The 20,857-nt window shown below is 36.2% G+C and overlaps 1 protein-coding gene across 1 annotated transcript in view; it reads right to left on the bottom strand.

Moving 5' to 3' along the window:
- LOC129220196 (deoxyribonuclease-1-like) overlaps positions 1-20,092 on the bottom strand; it is a 53,476-nt gene extending 33,384 nt beyond the window's left edge. Inside the window, exon 1 of the mRNA XM_054854560.1 lies at positions 20,053-20,092. The gene's annotated coding sequence lies outside the window, so the exon portion shown is untranslated. The remainder of the gene's footprint in view (positions 1-20,052) is intronic.
- Positions 20,093-20,857: the final 765 nt, after the last annotated feature.

The following is a 20,857-nucleotide window of genomic DNA, read 5'->3' as shown; positions in this document are numbered from 1 at the left end:
TTTTGAAATATGTGCTTAAGTTTTTTTTCCAGTCTTTTGAGAAAAAAGTTTAAAATAATTTTTTTAATTTTTTTCAAAAATGCCAATTTTAAAAATTTTCATTTTTTTTTTTTTTTTTTTTTGCAATTTATTAGTACCACTAAGCACTATGTTCCCTGAAAAGGAAAGCTTTCACTTTTTTGTTTCACAGATTTTAGAAGCATGTGAAAAAATGAGGGTATTTAAGGAACTCTTTACGTAATGGCAGACCTGAAAATTAAAAAAAAAAATTGCAACAAGTGACCAGAGAACACTTTTAATTAAGTTATATAGCGAAATTTTTATTTTCAGTCTCCACTTTATCCAGAAGCTTTATTTTTTAACCAACTTCAAAAAAGGAGGTTATGATTTCGTCTCGTGGCTTTTTATTTATGTACTTCAAGAATACGGGACCAATTTGAAAAATTCTTTTTTGTTTGGAAGGGTATGCTTTCCAGATGGTCCTATGTTAGTTTTATTTGGATCCGATAAGGGGTCCCGGAGAAATCTAAGAAACTTTAAATTTCATATGTTGTGGCTACGTAGACCAGCTTTCGTCAGCGGCGCGATACGTCACAGGAGGTCACGTGGTTTTGGCGTGAACGATGCATTTTTTCGACGGAGAAATCTTGTCTTGGAACAATATTTGATTCTCACGCACGGGATGTTTGATTTTCACTGCGGCGCCTGTTAATTTTAATTATGATCTTACTAATGTACTTATTACTCATGTAGCAAACCAGTAAATTAAATGTATTTTGCTACGAAAATTGTTGAATTAATTGAATTATTATAAATTGTTTTTGCTAATAAATAACTTCATTTAGTCATTAAAGTTTTTTTTCTTTTTCTTTTTTTAAATATTTCAGTTTTGAAATATATATATATATATATATATATATATATATATATATATATATATATATATATATATATATATATATATATATATATATATATATATAGTGTTTAATTCAAGGGGATTTGAAGACAAAAATCCCCCCCCCCCATCCGACAATTAAATTTATATTCCTTACTAAATATATCGTAACTGATGGTGTCCGATTTATGAAGTTTGACAAGTATTCTAGATTTAATATTTCATGGCGTCGTCTGTTTAATTTACAGTTATGGCAATACTAATTAATAGACTTCGTAGGAACTTTTTTTTTTATGTACTATGCTCCCCGCTTACTAGAAGACGCCTCGACCGATTAGAAAAATTCTTTTTCTATTTGATACGGTATACTTCTCTCGGTCGTTTTATGGTCTTCAAGTCCGGATATGAGGGATCCTGGAGAAATCGTGGGGAGTCTTCAAATTTCATACTCGCGATTTGTTGTTTGTAAATTCAAAAGCGTCTCACTTAATGAATCGAATTTTATGGTTTTTTGTTTAATGGAGAGAAGTGATCTAACTTAGGTCCCAAACCTTCGCTTCACCATATTTGTTCTTTACAAAAAAAAGTTATGGGCAAAAAACAATAAACTTCATTTAATTTCAATATTAAACGATTAAATACAAAATCCATTGTTAAAGATAGTGCCATAAAACAAAGGTACTTTTTTTACTCAATGTTAAAGTACCATAAAACATTAATATTAATCGGGGGAGCCCGTTAAGGGCATGGGAGGGGGGTTTGAGGGGTATTTTTTCTCTTTAGGGGGCTTTTGCTTTGGAGGAATACCCCCCCGCCCCCTAAATATTACCCTGTATTAAACAGTAGTAGTCATATCGCAAATTTTGCGTACAAACTTCTGAAGCAAGCAGGAAATTCATTTAGTATCATTGCTTTAGTAGTATTTTGATCTTCATATACACAACATTACAGTAAATACTCTGTTTCTAATGTGGTGTAGATCTATAACGTGGCCAAGTAAAGAGAATTGCTACTTTTTCACGAGTTACGTAACACGTATTATTGTGAAATATAAAATAATTAGGAAAACCATTGACATTTAAATGGTTCTAATTAAACTAGCGCACAAATAAATCTTGGAGAGGATCAAAGATCAGTTTTTAGTGCCAATCGCATAAAATGTAATGCGCATTAAGAGTTTTTCTTTTTTTTAACCGACTAAAAAAAAGACGTTCTCAATTCGTTGGAATCTTTTTATATATGTCCCCCGTAAACTCAAACACACATAGACCAATTTGGAAAATTCTTTTTTTCTCTCTCTTTTGAAAAGGTATATACTTCCCAGGGGATCTCATGGTCATCAAGTCAGTATCCGAAGATGGGATCCTTGAAAAATCAAGAAAATTTTTCAAATTCTATGGGCTAAGTTAAAGCGATTTCTGTTTTTTTTTTAGTGACTCGTGATTTTTTTTTCGAAAAGCATACTTTGATAACGTCAAACTGATGATGAAGACAATTTTCTTTGTAAACAATTGCGTATTTGAAAAAGCCTTTCTTCACAGTCTTCGGAAGTCTCCGAGACGCTGTGCTCTATTTTGTTTTCTCTATTTTGCCAATCTTAGCTGTTTTCAGACTCCTGTGCTTGACGCTTTCTCATTTTAGATAAACGTAAGGAGTGCACCCCATGCTCTACCTTACGTACTTATTTTATATTTACACCACTAAAAAGCAAAAAATAAAGTATTTTCAAATAAAAAAAGACTTTAAAAAACAGAAAAGATCTAAAAAGTAAAAAAAAAAATTGTTCATACTTGCATACGATTTCCTACCCAAACGTATAAATCAAATTTATTTTACAATTCCTGTACAAAAATCAACTAAACTAAGCACCCAATTATAAAATAAACACCGATTCTAATTACTATACGATGAATTATTTTAATACTTAACTAATTATATACGATCGTTTAATTTTTAATAACCATTTAAAGTCGGGGCCTCCTATAAACTACTACCTAACGTAACTGAGTTGGTTTAGTTTTAAAGACTCGCGTTCTGTTAAATTAGTATTTAACTCAGGATAAGTGAAGTTGTCATATACATTAGGTAGTAGTTTATAGGAGGCCCCGACTTCAAATGGTTATTAAAAATTAAGAGATCGCATATAATTAGTTAGGTATTAAAATAATTCATCGCATAGTAATTAGAATCGGTGTTTATTTTATAATTGGGTGTTTAGTTTAGTTGATTTTTCTACACGAATTGTAAAATAAATTTGATTTATACGTTTGGGTAGGAAATCGTATGCAAGTATGAACAATTATTTTTTTACTTTTTAGTTCCTCTTTGTTTTTTGAAGGCGGTTCTTTTTTATTTGAAAATAATTTATTTTCTGCTTTTGAGTGTTGCAAATATAAAATAAGTACGTAGGGTAGAGTATATGGTACACTCCTTACGTACATCTCGAGTCAGAAAGTATCTAACACAAACACATGAGTCTGAAAACAGCAAAGATGAGCAAAATAGAGAAAGAAATAAAGCACAACGTCTCGGAGATTTCCGAAGACTGAAGAAAGGCTTTTTCAAATGCGAAATTATTTACAAAAAAAAATGTTGTCTTCATCATCAGTTTGACTTTATCAAAGTATGCTTTCCGAAAAAAATCACGAGTCACTAAAAAACAACAGAAATCGCTTTAACTTTGCCCATATAAATTGAAGAGTTTTCTTGATTTTTCAAGGATCATATCTTCAGATATTGACTTGATGACCATGTGATCACCTAGGAAGTATATACCTTTTCAAACGAGAAAAAAAAAAGAATTTTCCATATTGGTTTATGCGTGTTTGAGTTTACGGGGGAAATACATAAAAAGATTCCGACGAATTGAGACCGCCTTTTTGAAGACGATTAAGAAAAGAAAAAATCTTAATATGCATAACATTTTATACGATTGACACTAAAAACTGATCCTTGTTCCTCTCCAAGATTTATTTGTGCGCTAGTTTAATTAGAACCATTTAAATGTCAATGATTTTCCTAACTATTTTATATTTCACAATAAAACGTGTCACGTAACTCGTGAAAAAAGTAGCATTTCTTCTTGCTTGGCCACGTTCAACATCACACTAGAAACAGAGTATCTACTGTGATTTTGTAGATATGAAGATCAAAATACTACTAAAGCAATGATACTAAATTAATTTCCTGTTCGCTTCAGAAGTCTTTATGCAAAATTTGCGATATGACTACTACTGTCTAATACAGGGTAATATTTAGGGGAGAGGGTTTTTTAACAGACTAAAAAAAAGACGTTCTCAATTCGTTGGAATCTTTTTACATGTGTCCCCCGTAAACTCAAACACACATAGATCATTTGGAAAATTCTTTTTTTTTTCTCTCTTTTGAAAAGGTATATACTTCCCAGGTCATCAAGTCAGTATCCGAAGATGGGATCCTTGAAAAATGAAGAAAACTTTTCAAATTCTATGGGCTAAGTTAAAGCGATTTCTGTTATTTTTTAGTGACTCGTGATTTTTTTTTTTTTTCGAAAAGCATACTTTGATAACGTCAAACTGATGATGAAGACAATTTTCTTTGTAAAAAATTGTGCATTTGAAAAAGCCTTTCTTCACAGTCTTCGAAAGTCTCCGAGACGCTGTGCTCTATTTTATTTTCTCTATTTTGCTCATCTTTGCTGTTTTCAGACTCATGTGTTTGTGTTAGACACTTTCTGACTCGAGATGTACGTAAGGAGTGTACCATATACTCTACCCTACGTACTTATTTTATATTTGCAACACTAAAAAGCAGAAAAAAATTATTTTTAAATAAAACAAGAACCGCCTTCAAAAAACGAAGAGGAACTAAAAAGTAAAAAAATAATGGGACATACTTACATACGATTTCTTACCCAAACGTATAAATCAAATTTATTTTACAATTACAGTACAAAAATCAACTAAATTAAACACCCAATTATAAAATAAACACTGATTTTAATTACTATACGATGAATTATTTTAAAACCTAACTAATTATATACGATCTCTTAATTTTTAATAACCTTTTAAAGTCGGGGCCTCCTAACGTAACTGAGTAGGTTTAGATATAAAGACTAATTTCACGTTTAGTTAAATTAGCGTTCAACTCAGGTGGGTTGTCAGTTACGTTAGATAGTAGTTTATAGCCGGCCCCGACTTCAAAAGGCTATTAAAAATTAATTGAGTGTTTAGTTTAGTTGACTTTTGTACTGTAATTGTAAAGTAAATTTGATTTATACGTTTGGGTAGGAAATCGTATGTAAGTTTGACCCAATATTTTTTGCTTCTGTTTTTTGAAGTCGGTTCTTTTTTTATTTGAAAATATATTTTATGAAAACCAGAACGCGGCCTCCAGCCGATTCTCTGCATTTCCCTACCCAACCTTTCAGCGCAGCACCGAAGGAATCGTTAAGCGCAATATGCCATCTTGTTCTCATTGAATTCAATATCCTGGATAAAATGGCGACTCCAAATGAAAGTTTCGCTATATGACTGAGTTAAACGTTATCCCTGGCTACTTGTGTTGCGATTTTTTTTTTTTTTTTTTTGAATTTTCTGGTCAGCCATTACGTAAAGAGTTCCTTAAAAATTCTCATTTTTTTTCAAATGCCTCTAAAATCTGTTCAAAGAAAAAGTGGAAGCTCTCCTTTTCAGGGAACGTAGTTCTCAGTGGTACTAATAAACTGTAAAAATATATAAAAAATTTTAAAATTGGCCTTTTTGAGAAAAATCAAAAAAATTATTTTAATTTTTTTTTTTTAAAGACTGTGGAAAAAAAACTAAAGCACATATTTCAAAATGTTGCATATGTTTTTCAGCAAGAAAAAATATCTTTTTAAATAAAACAAATCGCAACAATATACGTTCTACCGTTTCTGAGATAATGGACTTGAAAAATTTTGACGAAAATCCCAAGTGAGAAATCATGACAGGACTGCCATCTTTAGCGGCATGCATCCTGGCCCAGGAATTTTCAGGAATTTTTTCAAAACAAAAAAAAAAACGTATTTCTTAATTTTTTGTAAATTTTAACATATGTTAAATTCAAAAAAATCCGAGACCATCATGTTACACCCCTTGTTGAATTGACATGGATTCTACCATAAATAAATTCAATAAATAATTATTTTGAATGGAAATCATTTTGAACGTATGTTTTTTTATGAGCAATCCCTTTTTCAATAGGGCTCGACCGATGGCATTTTTTGGCCGATGGGCCGATGCCGATTGTTGGCCGATTGTTCAAAGATGGCCGATGGCCGATGGCCGATTGTTTTCCTCCAAATGGCCGATTGCCGATGGCCGATGGCCGATTGCCGATGGCCGATGGCCGATGCTGTTGGCCGATGGCAAAAAAATCTAACAGAAATAAATTGATAAGATTGTCAGGGATTTAAAGGATCATTATTGATTCATTTCACTTTACTTCCTTTCTACGAATAAGGAATTGTAATCCAAAAAAAAAAATCAGATTTCAACCTAACTTTTTATTTTACGATCACCCAATTTAAACTTCACAAGTTTTTTCGGCGCATATGTGCATGCATATGTACCTAAGAACATATAGATGACCGAAATATCCATTTTGAACGCCTCCTTAGTTAATTATCACAAATTCTCTTCTGATGTCCTCATGCGTGTAAACTTACGTCACTCAAAAACGTTATGAAATAGTAAGTTGAAAACTCATACGTACGTAGTATGATCTAAAAGTTCGAGGACAAGTTGTATAAAAATTTACCGTGAATAGTTCACATTACCGAAGTACATCTATCTACAAAATAGTCACCTTGAACGACCATGCACTTCTGCCAACGTTCGTATAGCTTTTAGAAGGACTCCTGGAAGACATTTATCGCAACCTCCTGTAAGGCCTCTTGCGCTGCTGTTTCAACTTCATCGTGGGGAAGAAGACGCCTTTCATGTTGAGGATGCACGGTTCGATTGGCCAATACTCTGATATGACAAACAAATAACATAACGTTTCGTCGGACTTAACTCCGTGTGACTTTTACCTGTTCCCAGCAAAAAAACATTTGCATGGACGTCGCTTTCTTCCCTCAGGAGAAGATAAAGCTGCATGACAGAAGGTAGCGAAAAATGGCTTCCAGGAGTGATTACAAGATTTATATGAACACTGGCAGAAGTACATAGTCCCTGAAGATGACCTTTTGAAGGTGGATGTGCTTTGGTAATGTGAACTATTCTGGGTAAGGTTTTGTACAGCTTGTCCCCCGAACTTTTGGATCGTACTACGTACAATCTGTATAGGGTGTAGTTATGCTTCTCCTTTTTTGACTGCTGTATGATGGAAGACAAAGAACAACAGCCAAAAAAAAAAAAAAAAAAAAAAAAGAAGAAAAAGGAATAAAAACAAAGAGTCTGTTTAATAACCAAGTGACTTTTTTTTAAATTGAACATATAACTAGGATTTCAGTAATATTGTAATAATGTATGGATTTAGGTAAACTACACATAGTTAAAAAACATTAAATTATGTTGTTTAATCATTCAAAAAAAAAAATTAAGAATAAAACTATGAAACCGTCAACAAATTACGTAATTAAAGTGGAAAGATTGCACGTAGACATTTTTTAGTCATCAAATTAAACAAAAAAAGGTAACAGATAAATTACAATATTAAATCATAATAGGAATATTTTTATATTTATTTAAAATTTATGAATAGAAAAGTTTGCAGTTTTCGTAAAATGTATAACAGTGACATAAATTTTGCGGAAAAAAGAAATAGCCAAGAAAATAGCGAGGTTCTTAAAACGCAGCTACAATAAACAAACTCAATATTTACACCAAGTTAATAACTGAATACATATACTACTTGATCTGATGTTTGCACACGGAATATTGAACAATTTGATTGTTTAATTTTTTATGAAGCACTGCAAACAAGTTCAAATTAAATTTTTCAATTTAACAATAATTTTCTAAAATTTAAAAAATTTCACAATAGAAAATCCTTGAAACTTTTTTATAACATATTATTAAACATATGATGAAAACGAAAATAACTTATTCATTGATTTTATATAAATACATAAAAATAGTTACTTACAACAGAAAAAAAATCGATCGCTATTTATGATGCAAAAAAGATGACGCATTACAAAATATAGGTGAAACAAGTATAAGAAATACGCAAAATGACATTTCTTGACCAAAATAAATAATCGCTAAATATTTAAGAAATGCTTGAAACGACGAGGGTGGGTAGGGGGGTCACCCTCTGATTTTGGAGTAACTCACAACGTTAAACTTCTGCCCCAACTTCGGATTAATTTTTTTAGTACAGAACCGCTACCACCAACGCCTCGGAAGAGAGTTTCTGAATCTACTTCAGCACTTCCGAAGAAAAAAGTCAAAAATCCCTTTGTTTTCCAAATTATGTCACATTCAAAACGTCTTTAATCAATTTCTTACAATTATGCTCTAAATTTTTCCGAAGCAATAGATAAAGCTTGAAAAAACAAATATCTAATTTTATGAATGGTGCTAGTTTTAAACAATTCAGAAGTGCAACTAGAGATTAATTTCAGAAATTGAGGGAGTGGGAGGAGGGGCACGCAAGTGTTCTCGGAAATACAAAAAATAGTCGTAAAAAATAGAGTTCAAAATAATCATAAACATTGAGCAGAAAAACCCTTTTAAAACTTGCACCCGAGTTTGTTTTGACGTGCAGTGGCGGATTTAAAATATGGCAAATATTGCAATTGCGCGAGAGGCTCCATAACCATAGGGGCACCGTAGGAGTTACAAAAATTCTTATGATGAATGTTTTACAACTTCTGTGATAGAGAAATAGGGCCCCAAAATGTATTTCGACGGGCCCCAAACTTGTAGCTCCGCCGAAGCGATACAGAAAAGACTGCATTACTGTGGTTCATATTACAAATATCGAAAAATTAAAAATTACCGTCGGTTCAACGGGAATCTAACAAAATGAAACAAAACCGGTTTCGCCATCTCATATTTGTTTCCATAGTCTCCACTTCTGCAATATATCACCAAATGATCGTCAGTCTGAGACGCTATATTAGTTTTGCATAATAGCCACAAAAAATCAGTTAATAGGCTTTTTAGAACACCCGATCGAAAAGAGAAAGGGAAGTGCACAACTGGAATGTGCGCACATCCCACATGCGAAAATTTAACCTTCTACAGCTTACCATTTTTGAGTTATGACTTATAAGCGATACATACGTACATTCAGCCGCAAGAAACAACGAAATAATTAACTTGTTTGGTACCTGAATGCAGTATTAAAAACTCTTTCAGGGTTGACTAAAATAAAAATTCATACTGAAATTTAAGTAAACAATTGTGTTTGAAAACAATAACTCCCTTTACTTTGCATTAAAAAGTAAAACAACAAAGGTCCTTTTTTTTTTCAAAAACATCGGCCAATTCCATCGGCTTTTCGATGTTTTTAAGGCCGATGGGCCGATGTTTCCTGCAAGTTAGCATCGGCCGCCGATGCCGATGCCGAAGGCTAAATTGTTGAACCATCGGCGCCGATGCATCGGCCAGGCCGATGCATCGGTCGAGTCCTATTTTTCAAGCGAACGAAATTGATTGGAACATAATTTCTCTTTGATACGTAATGTACTGCTTACTTGACCCTGATTTTTTAAGCGATCTTATTGGATTTATTTGCGATCATCTCATACGAACGTTTTTACAAGTGGCCACCTTTTAAACTACTTCCCTCTCAGAATAAGCAGAATTATTTCTTAGAATAAGCAAATAACTTGTTTATGATATAATTCACATTCTGTATTCATTCTTGTTGTCTGTGAAACTTTTTCTTCTTCTTTTTGATACTCCTCCGAACACGCTTACGCTTTCTGTTTTCCGTTTCCTGCTTGATCATCTAGCAGTAGGGAGTCAGCATATTTACATTTCATATTCGTTAGTAGCGTTTTTCGCTATGCCGGACACATATAAACAACTTTTACTTTGCTAGAGACCACGTAAAAATGTAGAGTCTGCTGATTGGCTACCACGTGAGAACGTCAGTCATCCTCTTAAACGCTTCTGTAGCATGCTCTAATTCTTGTTTCTTTTTTAAAAAAGATCTCCTAGACATTCTTCGAGGAGGGGGAGGGGGGGTACTGGTAATACTGGTAATAACATTCAAACGTAGATTCAGAATTTCTGAGGAACCAAGTTTGTTCACATGCTTTGGATGGGGGGGGGGGGGGAGAACCACCGGACGCATTTGCAACCGGCTTGCCAATCACAAGTTCCTGAACTATTGCAAGGTTCCTAGCTGAGTAAAGGTTGTTGATATGCATCACGTACACCTAGTGAGATCGATTTCGTTTACCTTGCTTATCACTATAGGCTCCCAATAGGTGAGTAAGAAATAGACCTTTAAGTTCATCTTGCAACTTTGAGCTTTGTATACTGCCAACATGCGTTGTACAATGGTTTTGTAGCGATGGTCTTTAGTGTTCCCCAAAAACGTGTTTGCAAAACATCTTTGACGAATTTTCATGCTTCTGAAAAGAGTGGATTGGATAACAATTTTTGTATGTCGGTACCAGTAAAAACTCTTTCTTTCAACTTGACTGCAGTCTTGGGAATTTGAAACACAGATATGTGAAACATTTCCCATCTTTTGGCAGTGATTTTACAAGCTGCTTCATAAGGCATGATTTAATGTGTAGAGGTGGTCATAAACCTTTTCACGGACAGGCATAAGAAGCAGGGATATTTCGTATAACCTGCTGGCCCAACAGCATAGCTAGTATTTTGAAGTCGCCACAAACCATCCATTGATGTTTTTGACAGTTAACTTTCTGAAGAATCATAGCCAAAGAATTATATTTTTCTTCCAAATGTACCGAGTGTCCCATAGGAAGTGATGCAAATGTGCTGCCATTATGCAACAAGACTGCTTTGAGGCTCCTTTTCGAAGAATTAATGAAACATGAGTAAATGAATGTATGCGTTTCGCAAAAAAAAATAAATAAAAAAATAAAATAATAATAATAATAATAATAATAATAATAATAATAATAATAATAATAATAATAATAATAATAATAATAATAATAATAATAATAATAATAATAATAAATAAATGAAAATAATAAAATAAATAAATAAATAATTGACCTGCTGGAAATTTTTTTTACTGTGTTTTCCGGTTTCAGTGAATAAAAATCCACATATGGAACAGAAAAAAAAAATCTCATCCACCTTTTTGGTTGCAGACCTGTACTATAAAATGATTATGCATTAAATCACATCTAACTGAGGAGTATCTTATAAAAAACATATTCAAATGAATTCATTTAAAATATAATTTCTTTTTTCATTTTGTCTGATTTAAAAAGAAAAAAAAAACTTTTTTTTTTCTTCTCTTTAAAATTATGATTTTCGATTTTTGTATAGTATCTTTTATTTGATACTCAGTATTGCGTTCATTTGCGACTGGACAGATAATTTATTTCTTGAGGCTTTCAGGTTTCATCTAACTTTTAAAGTTTGCACTAAAAATTTAAAAGTATGCTCTTCATAATTTTTGTTTATTTAAGTAGAGAAAAATTTTCACTTCTTAATCGGTAATGGTTGACCTTTCTATTTCTGTATTATTTTTTTTTTAATTTTATAAACGCGACCCTAACTAACTATTTACACCGGCGGCAAGAACGGGGCGAAGTCCCCCAAAGTACACCGCTGAAGGCGGCGAATCATTGCCGCCCTGGTGGCTAGTTCTTTATTAATTTCGGATGTATGTGGCCTTCAAAATGGATGAGCCGTCAGTGCAAATACTTCAGAAAATGCATTGCTTACATTTAAACGAACAAATAGCGGAATAAGGTTTTAAAATCAATTATGCAGGTGGAAATCGTGAGATGAACAAATTTTGTTTCTTCTACGTTAGAAATCTCTGGATAGACAGCGAGAGAGTTCATAAGTGTTGTTACAAATCCTGTAAATAGTAATTATTGTAGTAACGTAACCTGTAAATAGTTTCCCGTAATGAATATACAACCCCTTTTCATATGGCTAAAGTATACGACCCCCCTATTTCCTTTTTGTTCATTGATAAAATTTGATAACGGTCTACTATTTTCCAGAAGCGTGTGGAATATTTGAGAGATTTCTTTTCGGTGTGTATATAAACCGTTACGCGGGATAAAGAGTGGAGTTTCGATTGAGATTTCGAACGGAGAGCGTATTTGCTCTGTTTATAGCGAGGCATTTCGCTGTGTTGTTTTCGTATTTGGAAGTAAATACGTGTGTAAACGTTGAGTTTACGGTGTTGTGTGATAATTGCTTAATTGCTGATGAATAATTTAGCAGTTGTTGTAGTCTTCTTTCCTGTACATAGTGTAAATAAATTTCCTGTGTTTTTATCAAGAACTGTGTCTTCATTTCAAGAAAGTGGAAGTCGCACCGAATCCGTTACAATTTGGCGCCCAACGTGGGGCTTCTTCTGGACTTTCTTGGAGTAAGTGTGACTTTGGACATTTTTTTCATAAAAACTTTTTGAATTTGGACTTTATTTTTATGGTGATTACTCGCGCAATGGATGAACAATTAAAGCAACTTCTTGACGCAATCAACTCTGTGAAGGGTGATATGGCGGCTAATCAAGAACAAATAAAAAATGATATGGCGGCTAATCAAGAACAATTAAAAAGTGATTTGACTGCAAGTTTTACTGCAAATCAAGAACAATTAAAAAATGATATGGCGGCTAATCAAGAACAATTAAAAAATGACATTGCGGCTAATCAAGAACAATTGAAAAGTGATTTAATGGTGCTGAAAAATGATTTAGCTTCTAACCAAGAGGAAATTTAAAACGATCTTACTTCGGTAAAGACTGTGATGGAAAATAAATTTAATGAGATAGAGCATCGAGTTGATGCTATTGAAGGAAAGTTTGAAGCAGTTGAAGGCCGATTCATCGCAGTGGAAAATAAAATCGAAGAGAAATTTGAAGAAAAATTGAGTACCGTTGAAGGCCGATGTAATGCTGTAGAAAATAAATTGGAAGAAGAAGAAATTTCATCAACCTAAAGAAGACATCTTTAAAGACCTGGAAAGGAGATTGGCGACCGCGGAAAGCAGCTCTGTACAGTTTGGCGCTCCCACATCGGTTGCTCGACCGTCCGTTAAACTTGCAACATATGATGGGAAAACTTCGTGGCAGGTTTACAAAACTCAATTCATGATAGTGGCGGAAGCGAACGGATGGGACTCTGCTACCAAGGCCTGCCATCTTGCAGCATCCTTGAGAGGTGACGCAGCGGACATTCTTCAGACCCTTCCGGACAGCCAGCGCCTGGATTTCGCCGCCCTCACATCTGCGTTGGAGTTTCGCTTCGGTGAGAAGTGCCAGAAAGATTTCAGCCGACTCCAGTTGAAGTCCCGTTTCCAGAAAACCGGGAAAACCCTGCAAGAGCTTGCGGCGGACATCGAGAGACTGTCTCATCTTGCTTTTTGCGACTGCCCTGCGGATGTTCGAGACAACCTGTCACTCAACTACTACATCGACGGGGTTCGAGATCCGGAAATCCAGAAAGCTTTACGGATGGCGGATGTCAAAGACCTGAATTCTGCTGTTGTGTATGCGATGAAGTTGGAGGCCGCCCAGCAAGCAACCCGTGTGAATCGCCATCCCATCCGAACTCTGGAAGCTGATAAGTCTGATTCCAGGTCGTCCCATCTCGCTGAACTTGAGAGACAACTCGGTGACTTGGCAAGACATCTGAACAGCATAACAGCCCAAAAGAAACAAGAGCAGAAGTGCTGGAAATGCGGTAGTGAAGGACACCTGCGAAGGAGTTGTCCGGCTCGCCAAGCTACGTGAGGGAAGGAAATCACCACCACCAGAGCTCTGGTGGTGGTTTCCTCTTCTAGTAGTGGCAGTGATGGACTTTTCATTTACGCATATGTAAATGGGAACCCCTGCAGACTGATTGTCGACACTGGAGTCAATGTGACAATCATTAGGACAGATGTGGCTCGTGAATTTGGATTGAAACTGCTGTGGACATCGCCACGCGTAAGTCTCCAGACTGTGACAGGTGACAAAATCGAGATTGACGGTAAAGTAGACCTGGAAATAGTGTTTGGGAATGCCACCTACCATCATACGGCATTCGTCGCTAATATCACGGACCCCTTCATTCTCGGATTGGACTTTTTGAAGAAATATGACTTCACTCTCGACTTCAAGACTAATGAACTGCACTCGATGAGAGAAGACGTAGCCGTTTTCCCTGCAGAAAGTGATGTAAAATCCGCTCATCAAATAATAGCCCAAACAGATTTATCGATTCCCTCAAGGTCAGAATCATTAATACCTGGCTCCATTGAAGAAAGCAATAGTTTTCGATTTGGACTCATTGAATACCCCAACTTAAGCAATAGCCTAAAAGGAGTGCTGGTAGCATCTACGCTTGTGGACCTTTCTAAGGATGTAATTCCTGTGAGAGTCGCCAAAGTGAGTGAAAGGCCAAGGAATATCCGAAAAGGTGAAGTGTTGGCAACTTGTACTCCAGTAAACTGCATTATTAGAAGAATCAATTTCCCCGAGACTGTGTCTTCTGACTCATTGACATCGAAGTTAATTGGGAGTGCGCCATTATCGAAAGATCAAAGAACTGCTGCGGAACAATTAGTGGACGACTTCAAGCATCTGTTTTCATCTACATCGGAGGATGTGGGCCGGACGAATTTAACGCAGCATAGGATCTACACTGGAGAACACCTCCCTATTAAACAGCATCCAAGACGACTACCGTTCGCCAAAAAGGAAGAGGTTGAGACCCTCCTGAAAGAGATGCAGGAGAATGATGTCATCGAACCCTCGTCCACTCCTTGGGCCTCTCCCATCGTCTTGGTCCGAAAGAAAGATGGCTCCACTAGATTTTGTGTCGATTACCGACGGCTGAATGAAATCACCAAGAAAGACAGTTACCCTCTTCCACGGATAGACGACACCTTGGACACTCTTTCCGAACACAAGTGGTTTTCGACCCTGGACTTGAAGAGCGGCTACTGGCAGGTTGAGATACACCCTGATGACCGACAGAAGACAGCGTTTACAACTGGACAAGGCTTATGGCAGTTTAAAGTGATGCCCTTCGGCCTCTGCAATGCACCAGCTACGTTCGAGCGTCTTATGGAGACAGTGTTAAGAGGACTTTCCTACGAATCGTGTCTGGTCTACTTAGACGATATCATCATTGTGGGACGCAGCTTCGATGAACATCTGGCTAATCTTAGGAAAGTGCTGCAAAAGCTTAAGGAAGCCAATCTGAAGTTAAGCCCGTCCAAATGTAATCTGTTCCGCCGGGAAGTGAACTACCTTGGTCACATCATCTCTTCTGAGGGTGTTCAAACCGATCCAGAAAAGGTATGTGCGGTCAAGAGTTGGAGTCGTCCCGAAAACATCCATCAGCTGCGAAGTTTATTGGGACTCTGCACGTACTACAGGAAGTTCGTAAAGGGTTTTTCCAACATTGCACGACCTTTGCATAAGCTGACGGAGAGCAAGCAAAAGTTTGAATGGTCCAAAGAATGCGAAGATGCATTTCTACGACTGAAGGAGGCTTTAACATCAACGCCTATCCTCGCCTATCCTCAGCCTGAAAAATCCTTCATCCTGGACACTGATGCGAGCAACGAGGGCATCGGAGCTGTTTTATCTCAAGAAATTGACGGAAATGAACATGTCATCGCTTACTGGAGCAAATGCTTTTCAAAGTCGGAGCGAAATTACTGCGTCACTAGAAAGGAGTTACTGGCCATAGTGAAAGCTGTAGAACACTTCCATCATTACCTCTACGGCCGAAAATTTCTGCTTCGGACAGATCATGCCTCATTAACTTGGCTTTTGAACTTCAAAAATCCGGAAGGCCAGATAGCCAGATGGATACAGCGGCTCCAGGAATATGACATGGAGATCAAGCATCGAAAAGGGTTATCTCACGGTAATGCTGACGCTTTATCAAGGAGACCCTGTCCTGAGAACTGCCACTATTGTTCCCGAATCGAGAAACAGTATGGAACGACTAGCCCTACCGCCTATCAGGTGACAGTGACTCCAATATCATCAGAACCTGATCCATGGAGTGACGACCAAGTTCGAAAAGATCAACTTGAAGACCCCGACATAAAACCAATTTTGGAGTTCATGGAAAGTGACAGTCGGCGACCTAGCTGGCAGGACGTTTCCATCTTCAGTCCTGCAACAAAAAGATACTGGGCTTTATGGAACTCGCTCCATTTACGGAACGGCGTGCTACACCAAAAATGGGTATCTGACGACGGCAAAACATCTAGGTGGCAGTTACTACTTCCCCGATCAAGGATTTCAGATGTTCTGAAAGAAATACATAGTAGTGCGACTGGAGGACATTTTGGTGTCTTGAAAACCCACAATAAAGTTCGGGAGTGCTTCTTCTGGAGCAAGGCGAAGGATGACGTGGAGAAGTGGTGCCATTCTTGTGACGCCTGTGCTGCTCGTAAAGGACCGAAGAAAAGAAGCAGAGGGAAGCTACATCTGTACAACGTTGGAGCTCCTTTCGAACGAATTGGGATCGACATCCTGGGTCCTCTACCAAGAACGGCTGATGGGAACAAATACATTCTTGTTTCCATCGACTATTTCACCAAATGGCCCGAAGCGTATCCCATTCCAGATCAAGAAGCTACCACCGTAGCAGAGACTCTAGTCCAACATTGGATCTCGAGATATGGAACACCTTTGCAGATTCATTCCGATCAAGGGAGGAATTTCATCTCTGCTGTGTTTAAGGGCCTATGTCAAATTTTCGGAATTGAGAAAACTAGGACAACACCACTTCACCCACAATCGGACGGCATGGTGGAGAGATTTAACCGCACAATCCTGAATAATCTCTCGCTTATGGTATCCAGAAATAAACAGGATTGGGACAAGAAGCTACCTTTGTTCCTGCTGGCCTACTGCAGTGCTGTCCACGAGACTACCGGATATGCCCCATCTCAGATGCTCTTCGGACGAGAGCTAAGGCTACCTTGTGATCTCGTCTTCGGTCGTCCTCCGGATGCGCCTGCATCGCCTGAGGAGTACATCCAGGATCTCCAGGCCCGGTTGGAAGACGTTCATAACTTCGCACGAGAGCGAATCAACATCGCGGCGGAGAAGATGAAGACCCGATACGACACAAGGTCTACTGGACATGAATTCAACGAAGGCGACAAGGTTTGGTTATGGAATCCCATCCGGCGGAAAGGTGTTTCACCCAAGTTGCAGTCGCATTGGGATGGACCCTGCAAAGTCCTTAACCGACTGAATGACGTCGTAGTGAGGATCCAAAAATCACCTAATGCAAAACCTAGGGTTGTTCATTATGATCGGTTAGCCCCCTACTATGGCCATAGTTCATGAGTATTACGTAAACAACCATGGTTGATAACATAAAAGTTGTAGATAATTTTTGCTTTTAATGTTTAGTAATATTTCTTGTTATTATTGTGTTTTCTGTATCTGTTAGTTATTAATTAGTGTGTAATTGTGAACTTGTGATAGACGTTTGGCACCCTTTCTGGGGATTGTACTGCCCGGGACGTGCAGTCCTTAGGAAGGGGGCAATGTTACAAATCCTGTAAATAGTAATTATTTTAGTAACGTAACCTGTAAATAGTTTCCCGTAATGAATATACAACTCCTTTTCATATGGCTAAAGTATACGACCCCCCTATTTCCTTTTTGTTCATTGATAAAATTTGATAACGGTCTACTATTTTCCAGAAGCGTGTGGAATATTTGAGAGATTTCTTTTCGGTGTGTATATAAACCGTTACGCGGGATAAAGAGTGGAGTTTCGATTGAGAATTTGTACTGAGAGTGTGTATTAGCTCTGTTTATAGCGAGGCATTTCGCTGTGTTGTTTTCGTATTTGGAAGTAAATACGTGTGTAAACGTTGAGTTTACGGTGTTGTGTGATAATTGCTTAATTGCTGATGAATAATTTAGCAGTTGTTGACGATCTTTCCTGTACATAGTGTAAATAAATTTCCTGTGTTTTTATCAAGAACTGTGTCTTCATTTCAAGAAAGTGGAAGTCGCACCGAATCCGTTACAGTATTTATGTTACAAATTTGCTGTTTTTATGCATTTATATGCACTAAGGTCAAAGGAAATAAAAATATGCAGTTGCATATGCATATTGCGGTTGCATATAATCTGAGCTCTAAGTTATTAACTTGTATTAAGTCCGCAGAACCATTTAATACTTCACACTCCAGGACCCCCCGTACCTATCAATGTTTGTGATTTAACCTGTTCGATGGAACCCTGACGACAGTTTTGATTTTTTGATCCAGACCAAAAGCCGAGCAAATCTTTAGTCCAGCACCCCCGGAAGTATTGATTCACTTGGAGGACTCTGTGACCACGAAAATATTTAACGTGCCCCAGCCACCATTAACGAACACGGACGAACTTCAACCGGCTGAGATCGAACCTAAGCCCCTTCGGTTACGAGTCCGACGCCTTACCGATCAGGCCGCAAACTAAAATGTTTGGCAGGACAGAGAATTTTAAATGCCGAAAGGCGCTCCGAATTTCGCCGAATGATGATAGTTTTGCCGAATGCAACTCCACATTTTGCGAAATCATGATAGTTTTGCCGAATGCAACTCCACATTTTGCCAAATCATGATAATTTTGTCGAATACAACTCCGCATTTTGCCAAATCATGATAATTTTGTCGAATGCAACTCCGCATTTTGCCAAATCATGATCGTTTTGCCGAATGCAACTCCACATTTTGCCAAATCATGATAATTTTGCCGAATGCAACTCCGCATTTTGCCAAATCATGATAATTTTGTCGAATACAACTCCGCATTTTGCCAAATCATGATAGCTTTGCCGAATGCAACTCCACATTTTGCCAAATCATGATAGTTTTGCCGAATGCAACTCCACATTTTGCCAAATCATGATAATTTTGCCGAATGCTACTCCACATTTTGCCAAATCATGATAATTTTGCCGAATGCTACTCCACATTTTGCCAAATCATGATAATTTTGTCGAATACAACTCCGCATTTTGCCAAATCATGATAATTTTGCCGAATACAACTCCGAATTTTGCCAAAAGAAATTAATTTTGCCGAATATAACTCCAAATTGTGACAAAATTTGCCGAATAAGGAAATTTTTGGAAGTCACAGTGATCTCCCGGAACCTCTCATCGGGGTACCCCAGCATGTTTGTGGCGAAGGAACACCGCTCTAAGAACTGGGAACCCAACTGTGAGGAAGTTTATTTTCGAAAGCGACTAATAAGGGGTGACAGTACCTTTCAAACATTTTTTCTTAATTTAAGTAAATTTTATATTTCTTTGAAACCATAACATGCATACTTATTTCGTAATCAATAATTTATTTTTAAAACTTAAAAATATTGTCTACATTTTTTAAAAAATTCAAAACATTGAGGAAATTTTCAATTTTTTGAAAATTTCTAAGGCTTTTTCATTTTTGCACTAATTTAAAAAACGTTTTTTGCTAAACGATCACTATAATCATCTCTAAAAATCTGTGCATTCATTTGCTTATGAGTTTATTAGAAAATTTTCTGTGATTGATTATGTAAAAAATCAAAGTTTTTTTTAAAAAAAATTTGGATTTTAAAGGTTTAACATGCTCTAAACGTTTGGGTAATTTATAAAATGCTTATCCAATGCACAGTTTTGTCTAATATGTTATCCCAATTGCAAAACGTATTACTTTGAAGCTGTATCTTTAATAGAAAAAAATCCTTAGGGATTCTAATGATATGAAAACGCAAAAAAAACATCATCGAGAAAAGGCAATTTAAAGTTTTTCTTTTGCATAAGAACACATAGCGAGCATGGCCTAAAACGACTCATAACTGTTTAAATATTTGAACTAAAGCAATGAAACTTTTCCCCTGTGTTCAGAATAGTTTTTAGTTTTGAAATAAGCAATGAAATTTTTTTTTGATCGTTTCATCATTTTTGAGGTCTGTAACCCCTTAACCTTGTACCTTCGAGATAATTTCCAATACCATTATTATTTGCATGCCATATAATTTTGCAAGTCATGAATAACAATGAAAATACTTACTGCAGAAATCTTTGTACGTTCTTAGTAGAGTATATCTAAAAGCTACTAAAAAATTAGGAAAGAGGATGTGTCAGTAAATAATCGTTTGATAACAATTATCAGGGTAACAGATGTTTAAGAAGTTTTTAAATACATCCCCATTCTTTTATCAAAATGTTGCTCCTCGTACCGATTTTATTGTGTTGGTTTTTTAACCGTTGAACGTAATCAAAAATCAACAGTTATCAAAATGTCAAAATTATCTAAGCTAAAAAATCATAGGTTTCGAGAAAAGCAAGTCATATGGAACATTGCGCGAGATGACTTCAAATTTTTTCGATTTTTTAATTACGAGTAATTTAATTGTAACAGGTCCTCGGGCAGGATAAAACAGTTAACAAAAGCTATCTGTGTTTATATGTCTATGGTACAGTCATAGAAGAAAAAAACACAAACGAAATTCTCGTTCGTATTCAAAGACTATTAAGACTAGGGACAAGTGCAAAGTATTTCAACAGAAATAAGAAACTCGACATAAAGGGGTCGTTTCCAAAATTTTAAAAGTAATTTTTTTCTAAAAAAGCGTTATGCTTAAAAACATAGGATTTTAACATTTTTTAAATAATTTGACGAAGTTTAATATTTTTTAAAACGTATTTTAACCAGTGCGCAGATTCAATTTCATTTTTTTCGCTTCTGCGCATGACATCACAAGTGATGAACAGAGCGCAATATTTAATTTGCATCTTTTCACACATGAACGGGCAATGATATAGTTGATAGCAAGCGTAGAGCACAATATTAAATTCGCTTCTAAATTATCAGA

Source organism: Uloborus diversus, chromosome 4, assembly GCF_026930045.1.
Source record: "Uloborus diversus isolate 005 chromosome 4, Udiv.v.3.1, whole genome shotgun sequence".
Taxonomy (NCBI): domain Eukaryota; kingdom Metazoa; phylum Arthropoda; class Arachnida; order Araneae; family Uloboridae; genus Uloborus; species Uloborus diversus.
The sequence above is the reverse complement of the archived record's forward strand: the minus strand, read 5'-3'. Positions and strand labels throughout refer to the sequence as shown.